Here is an 8,603-nt window from a genome sequence, read left to right as displayed (position 1 = left end):
AATATCTAAAAAACATTTAAAAAAGTTAAAAATCCTGTAGCAAAATATTTCATTAGGTGGGCTATAAAGTGCATGGAGGAAAGTATATACATTTAAAATTCCTAACTGTAGACAAATTGGTTTTAGCCATTTGAGGCGAAAAGGACGCAATACCTTACATACAAACAAAACATGATTGCGATTCTGTACATCATTATGGCATAAATTACATACAGGAGACACACCGTGCCATTTTGCATAAAGAGAATTTAACGGAAGCAGATCTTGTCTCAATAAGAACCATAACCTTCTGATTCTATGAGGGATGTTCCAGGTGAGATATTGTTGGGGCTGTTTAAACAAGTATGTTTTTAACAAAGATTGTCTATCTTTTTTCTTTGTTTGGGCTATCCAATCTAGTTTATAACATAGTTCCCATGATGCATTTTTTTAATTTCGTCTTGAGTTCAACAGGGTCTAATAAGAACAAGATGTTTGCATCCAACTCTAGTAGATCAACAGCCATTCTAAAGTTTTTGACCAGTAGAGAGAAGTCATTGAGATCCCCCAGAAGTTCTCTTTTAATCACTTCTCTCAGGGAACCATTTTTTCCTCTAACCAGACAGGCTACCCATCTTACAAGGGCAATCAGCCCCTGCACCCAACCACTTCTCAAACCAAATTCTAGCCTGCATGAGCTGTCGGAGCAGGCTGTATTTAGGGATGATATTTTCCTTAAGATCTTTCCTTCTACTTTCGACACAAATCCCCAGTGTTTAATATCCACTAGTTCAATCCCATAAAGGAGAGTGGCAGGTATCTTGGCTTTAAACACGTCAAGGAATAATTTAAAGTGTCTCTTCCCTGTAGCATTATACAAAGAGCACAATCCCATCCCATGTGACAACGCTTTACGAGAATTGTGCTCTATATGGGCAGACTCACTTATGTTTGCTGTGATTATTTTCCCTAAAAAGGTGTAGGTTTTAACTACCTCTAATTTCTGTCCTCCCAAAATCCAGTTGTAGTTTGCAGACCTGCATTTTTTCTTACCGAAAATACACATAATCTTGCTTTTAGTAGCATTGATCTTCATAAAGTGTTTATCTGCAAAGAGTGATAAAGCATGCAGGCGATTTGCCAGGCCCTTCGGAGTTAAGTCAAGAACAAGTATGTCGTCTGCATACATTAAAACAGATATCGGTACTCCCCCAATTTTTGGGGCTATTCCTCCACTGGATGTTATTTGGGACGGTAGGTCAGCTGTATATAGGGAGAACAGAATAGGTGCTAGTATACATCCTTGCTTTAATCCATTCGGGGAAGGGATTAATTGGGAAAGCCCCCTTTCCCCACCCAGTAACAGCTTGCACCATGTATTGGTGTGAAGGGATTTTACCAATTCTAACAAGTATGCTGGCATGCCCATTGTGGCAAGTTTTTTCCATAGCGTTGACCGATCTACCTTATCAAACGCAGTTGAAAAATCAATGAATGCCACATATATTCCGCCTCTTCTAACTCGAACATATTTGTCTACAAGCACCTGTACGGCAGTTAAATTATCCAGGGTTCCATGCTCTTTACGAAAGCCAGTTTGCTGCATAGGTAAAATATCATTATCATTTACGTCTATCCATTTCATAATTAGTAATAGCACACATTTAGCAAAGATTTTTCCTATTGAATCTAAAAGTGCAATTAAGCGATAATTCTTAGGGTTATCCCGTTCACCCTTTTTAAATATGGGAATCAGAATACTACCCCTCCAAGAATTGGGGACTGATTTAGTAATAAAAGGTAGAGGTCCAGTTGGCAGAAGGCCATATGAAAACTACTATCACAGGTTTCAAGAAAAAGCTTGATGAGTTGAATAAAGAGATGACGGATTATAAGGATAATCTGACACAGCAAAAAGTGCCGAAGTTCCAGAAGGACTTGAAGAGGTTCTCAATGGTTAAGGCATACCCATATTCAGATCCTGAGTTTGTACCACCATCTAAAGGAGAGGATAACTCAGATGCCTCCAGCAACGCATCAAGTAATACATCGAACTCCAGTGGGAACTCAAGCGGTGGGAGTACCAAACAAAGAGGCAGAGGACGTGGCAAAGGGCAAGGCAATCGGTCGACTTTTAACCCAATGCCCATGCAAGGTTTCCCTGATCCTTACTACCACCCACAGAATGTCCCGATGTACGGATGGCAACCACCCTTTCAGCAACCATTCTTTCCACCTAACCCCTATAGACCGTCTTTTTTATACCGGGGCGGCAGAGGGCGGGGAAGAAGAAAAAACCCGAATCAGGGCGGTCAAGTACACTGGGCACCGGAAGGCCCGAGTGCGAACCAGAACAGGAACAAACCCCAACAGGCAGGGCCGAGCAATCGGAGAACTTAGTAACCGACCTTTCTACCAGACCTTTAAGCAGGGACGAGGAATCAGTCCTTAATAAGGGTTTGGGTTTTGTGCCCACAGCGAACTTAGACAAATTTAAACTTCACTGTGAACTTTCATCATTCTTCCAGAAACTGAGACTGAAAGCTTTCTTTGAAAAGAGAACCAACACTGAGGAGAACCTGGATCCCAATGAAACAGGGCTAAGGAATAAATCTACCTTTACCCCACCACCACATATGACTCCGGTGGAAATCTCCACTTTCGAGCAAGCTGTCTTCAATGATGTTGAAAACGCCACTCCAAAAAAACCATTTATGAATCTCACGAAAGAGGAGAGAACCGCACTGGACAATTTACGAAATTGTGACACCATCATAATAAAACCCGCAGATAAAGGCGGAGAGATTGTCGTTCAAGATGTAGCAGCCTACCAGAATGAGTGTCTCAGATTACTGGCAGACCCCAACAGCTACTGGAGACTACCGGTGGACCCTACGGAAGATCTGAAAAGCGAGATAAAATCACTTGTGGATTACGGTGAAACAGAGGGATACATATCAAAACAGGAGGCAGATTTCCTATGTAAAAGTGAGGGGAGGATACCCTATTTTTATACACTCCCGAAAATACACAAAACAAAATGCCCCCTCCTGGTAGACCAATTGTCTCCGGTCTGGGTTCCCTTTTGGAACCTTTGTCACAATTCTGTGATGTGTTCTTCAAGACTTTGGTACAGAAAACCAGCACGTACCTAAAAGATACCAAAAGCTTACTGCAAATTCTGGATCAACTCACCGTGTATAATGACACCATCCTGGTGAGTTTTGATATTGAGAGCCTGTACACCAGTATCTCCCAGGATGCCACACTGGATGTACTTAGGAAGGCGCTAGAAAAGGAAGAGTGGACATCGAGAACCCCCAGGCAATTCATTATGGAGTGTGCCAGATTGGCCCTCAAAAGAAACTATTTTGAGTTTGAGGACAAGATATTCCTGCAGACTGGGGGTACATCCATGGGCAGCATTGGTCTTCCTAGATCTGACGATAACAAAGGAGAACGGAAAATTGACAACGGTCACTCATTACAAACCGACTGCCAAAAACAACCTACTACGGTTTGAAAGTTTTCACCCGAGACCACTGCGTGAAAACCTGCCCTATGGCCAATTTCTGAGGATCCGCAGAAATTGTAGCGAACTTGAGGACTATAAGAAGCAAGCCCATGACCTTACCCAGAAATTGCGGAACCGGGGGTACCCAGAAAAGATCCTGCACAAAAGCCATAAGCGAGTGCGAAATCTGCCGCGAGCGGCTTTACTGGAGAATACAACTAAAACAGTGGATGAAATCCCCCTGACCTGTGTTACCACATATAACACCATTTCCAATGAAGTAACCAGAATAATAGGGAAGCACTGGAATATACTCAACACAGGCAACCTGAGATGGGAGAAACCCCTTTTCTCGTACAGGAAGGCACGTAGCATCAAAGATGCAATAGTCAACACCAGGGCAAAAAAAGAGACGCCAGAGAGAGAAACAATTACCAACTTATGGGGTCTACCGAGAGTGACAGGCCACTACAAGTGTGGGAGTTGTAGCTTCTGCCCATTCACCAACAACACCAAGACACTACAGTTGGAACCCAACAAGACCTGGACAATTAGAGGGCAGACTAACTGTAACAGTGAAAACGTCATCTACAGATTAACATGTCCTTGTAACCTACACTATGTAGGAATGACTAGTAGAAAAGTAAAATTACGTATTGGAGAGCACAGGAGTACCATTAGGTGCAAAAAAAAACAACACAAGACTCACTGAACATTATTTGTCGATGGGACATACACCTGACGATTTACAGTGGACAATCATTGAGCAGACCAAGCCAGGAGCCAATCTTAGTCAACGCCTGTTCGAGAGAGAACAGAGGTGGGTGTACAGACTCTCTACCCACAAGTCTGGTTTGAACGATAATATCCAGTGGAATACAGTTATGGGATAAGCACTTTGTCCTACAGTTTTGTTAATTAAGCTGAGCATGCTCCTATGAACCATCAGGCTGCTCTTATGAACCAGCAGGCTACTCTGCGCCATAATTCCCTATGGAAATACCAAGTAAATATTGATATAAGTCCTTTGTGATTTACCTACCATTCCCTTTCTTTTACCATTCTGTCAAAATCCCAAATACACAATTATTTTCTGTTCAGGGAAGGAGTTTGTGCACCATAATGCCTGATCTTACTTAAGAAATCATCTGCTCCCGCAAAAGAGAAATGGCTAGCATGATCCCCATGGTAACAAGACTGCAGCGTAACATGCTTCAGCCAATATGCGATTGGGTAGAGGTAACAGTCCCCTCCCCCGTAACGCACTCCGATTGGCTCACTCAGAATCACGAGCCAAGGCCACGCCCAACCAGGAAATGCGGAACGGCTTACTTTCTCGGCATCCCGGAGACAGCCGGTCATTCCACGGGGCACCTCTAGCAGTAACCAAGTAGGTTTACCGCGAGACGAACAGAAGTCGCAAGTAAGTGCAATCACGCTGACCTATGTGCAGGACAGCAATCCACCGCACGATATCATTGAATCTACTTCTCTGTCCGATTCAGGCAAATCTTGGCTCATACATTGCCTCTGTGTCGGACACTTGCCGTCTTGGAAATGTTGATGCCCATGAAGCGGTAGTTATCGCCTCAAGTGTAAGCTTTACAATGTCGCCGCTGTGATTCACTATAGCGATGTTAGCACTACACGTAAAAACCCACCTGCGTTGTGTATACGTAGCCGCCCACAACGCAGCACGATAGAGATCACTCTCCCTCACAACGGCCCTTTTTCACTAGATTCCCAGTTGCCAAACCAGTTCGACACCTCATCCTGGCACTGGTTCTTTATTTCAGGCACGTCCCGGCAAATATCACTGGAGCACTTTTGTCCTGATCGCAGTAGATGGACCCTACTGTTTTAATAAGACGCTGGCATGACTCCATTTATTGATCCTTCGGTTGTGATTATGACCAGTAGAATATATGTTAAATGTAATTAATTGTTTTGTCTACCCTGGTATGTGATCCCAATCTTCTTTCTTCCCCCCCCCCCACCTTTTGTCTTACAGGTTTTTTCCCGAATAAGGAAAATACACCCCTTTTTACATGAGATCGCAATTTGCAGTCTCCTAATTGAACTAGGGCAGGGCGCACCTTAGCATGTGCGGACCACCCAGTTCAATCATCAAGGTCCTGATGAAAACCAAAGAATCATATCAATGGTTGAAACATGTAGACCTAATTAATAGTAGTTTTCTTGTTAAATCTCACATAGCACACTTCGCTATTTTTAACACACCATACTTCTTGAGACACCAAAACCTACCTAACTAGGCACTGGTGCCACACTGTTTTTACAAGGGTTCAAGCACTCAAGAATAAATACTTGAAGTGAGTAGTTTGGGCCCTTTTTAATACACTTGTCAATTTTTATAGTTATGCACATATAAAAGAAAAACTAACCAGCTCCACTGTAGTCAGGTGTCGCAGCACACCCTTTGGGCACTCGGCCTGTGGGGTGGGACCCCGATGATGAAGCATGTCACCAACTAGGTTGGTGAGTGAGGGGTCTTCTATAAGGATATGCATTATCCGACAACGGATTGGGGCATAATGTGCTGACTTGAGCGCTAAACCCTAGACTCAGAGAATTTTCTCTGCCTCCCTTGACGAGGGGATACTCCTCCATTGTTGTTCTAAAAATAAAAGTGCCTACATGAACAGTTCCTTTTCATTAAAAAGTTGATACAGCATGTTAAAAGCTACCTTAAAATCATTAATATTACGACTCTTCATATTGGGAAGTAAGAACTGCCTAGTGTACATTGACTACATTTTTTTTAAAACATAGGAAATGTAGTGTTGTTTGCCCTGAACTCCCATGTCAGGGGCAAGGTGTTATATCAGCTTTCTTTGAAAACCCAGAAGGAAGCACAGTAGCTATTTGATTGTTATGGTCCTAAATCATAACAATAAACTGTGCCTGTTAGAAATGGGGGTCTCTAGTTGGCAATGGTATACACCCCTGTCCAAATAGGGACCTCTTGCTTCTACTCAGGGAAAGGGGGATACACTCCTGAATAACCCCTGCTCACCCCCTTGGTAGCTTGGCACCAGCAGACAGGTTTATCTCGGAGGCAGTGTGTAAAGCATTTGTGAATACATACAGTAATAAAGTGACAACACTACAAATGGACACCACACCAGTTTAGAACGAGTTTAAGCTATTGGCATTGTAAATGGCAATGCCTTTTATTTATGTTTTAAAATACAAAACAAAAATAAAAGGCATTGTTATTTATAATGTCAATAGCTCAAACTCTCGTATGAGAAGAATGTTCCTGTGCTAAGTTATCCAGGATGGTATAGGGAAATGGTTGAGTAGAAGTTTGTGAGTTCCAAGGAGACTAGATGTCAATCAAGAATTAGATATTACGTGGCCCGAAACACTATGATGCTATTAAAATAAAACAAGCACAGAGAAGCAGTACATCTTTTAATAGTCCTTTGTAATATGCAACTAACAGCCTTTGACAAAGCCAATAATCCTGGCTTGTTGTAGGTATAATGTTACTTGTTGAGCCCTATTGCAATTTACACAGAAGTGCGGGATAAAAGAAGGTACTAACGGGAAGAGGTGGGGAGGTGATTGTGGTGTAAGAAGTTCCAGACTACAGGAGGGAATGAGGAGAGCCACAGGAACAAAACAGTTTTTGTAGTAAAGGGGCTGATAGCCTTGTAAGGATAAAAATGATGACATGACCACCAGGAGGTGGGATTAAGACGTCAAGCACCAATGAGAATGCAGGAATTATGATTTAGGCTGAGCAGGGGCTGCAGCGCGCTGCGGGAAGGAGACAGTGGCAGTGTCCCCGACCCGTTTTGCATTCTGACCTTGGGCAGTAAGATAAAGATAGCGCTCGTTTTTTAAAACTTTGTTATTTTAAGTTGTATTTTGTGTAACTTGATTAGCGCCTTGTTAAATTGTGACTTTTTTAAAATTCACTTTCCCCCTGCACCACACGCCTCAATGACTGTTGCTGGAGCCGCCTCCCTGCATCTCCTCGTAGGGGCACTTCCGGTCGCCCTGCAGGAAGAGCGGTTAGCGCTCTAGTGTTCTACTTCCTGTAGGCTACTTAGCCCTCGCAGTACCTCGGGCGCGCAGCGGTCGCGCGCAGCCCCGCCAAAGAGCTGCCCGTCTGCGCCCGTCCGCGCTAAGGCAGCGCCAGGCGCCTGTCTCCCTGGTCTTTTAATTTATAATTAAAAGGTAAGATGTGCTATTCCAAAGCTGAGTTGTTGGGGCTTCAGCACCCCACTTGCTCCTGTGCTAGACGCAACCCGGCCCATATACGACATCCCCTATTACATCCCTCTCAACTCTGCTCCACTATAAAAACTAAACACAAATCCCCCAAGACCCACACTTTCAGGATAGGCCATCTTAATGTTAGATCTATGCATAAGCACCACTCCGAAATTTTTGACCTTCTAACTGACCACTCTCTCGATGCCCTGTTCATGACTGAGACGTGGCTTCTCGATGAAATGGACTCGGTCTGCAACCTGGTGACCCCCACGGGATATACCATTCACACGGTGAATAGGAGCGCGAGAGGGGGGGGGGGGGTTGGCTCTTATAATCAAATCCCATCTTGATTGCCAATTTAGCAAAGTGGATATTAAAGGCAGTGAAAGCGCGCGTTTCTCGATTAAAGCTAACGCACAGTTCTGCGCAACTGGCCTTTTGATCTACAGACCCCCTGGCGCAGATACTCCTTTCATTAATTCACTTTTACAGTTTCTGGACACCAACATTCTCAAAACAGCTAATTTTACGATCATAGGTGATCTCAATTTACATCTTGACAGGAACTCCGAGCCCAAAATTGCCACCTTTCTTGCAGATCTTGCGGCCTTCCAATTTAATCAACTTGTGACTGGCCCCACCCATAGAGCGGGTCACCTTCTTGACCCCATTTTTTCCAACATCACAAGTTGCTCCGCAGGCTCGCCAATCCCTATGACCTGGACCGATCACCATCTAGTATCCCTTGCAACTTGAGACCTGCAGCGGTGCCTACTCCATTAGTTCAGAAACGGCCATGGAGAAAACTTCGTCTTGAAGACCTACACAATCTCCTGGTATTAAATCCCCCACCCCCTAGTGA

This window comes from Lissotriton vulgaris, chromosome 2_1 (genome assembly GCF_964263255.1).
Source record: "Lissotriton vulgaris chromosome 2_1, aLisVul1.2, whole genome shotgun sequence".
In the NCBI taxonomy this organism is placed as follows: Eukaryota; Metazoa; Chordata; class Amphibia; order Caudata; family Salamandridae; genus Lissotriton; species Lissotriton vulgaris.
This window is presented reverse-complemented; position numbering follows the sequence as displayed.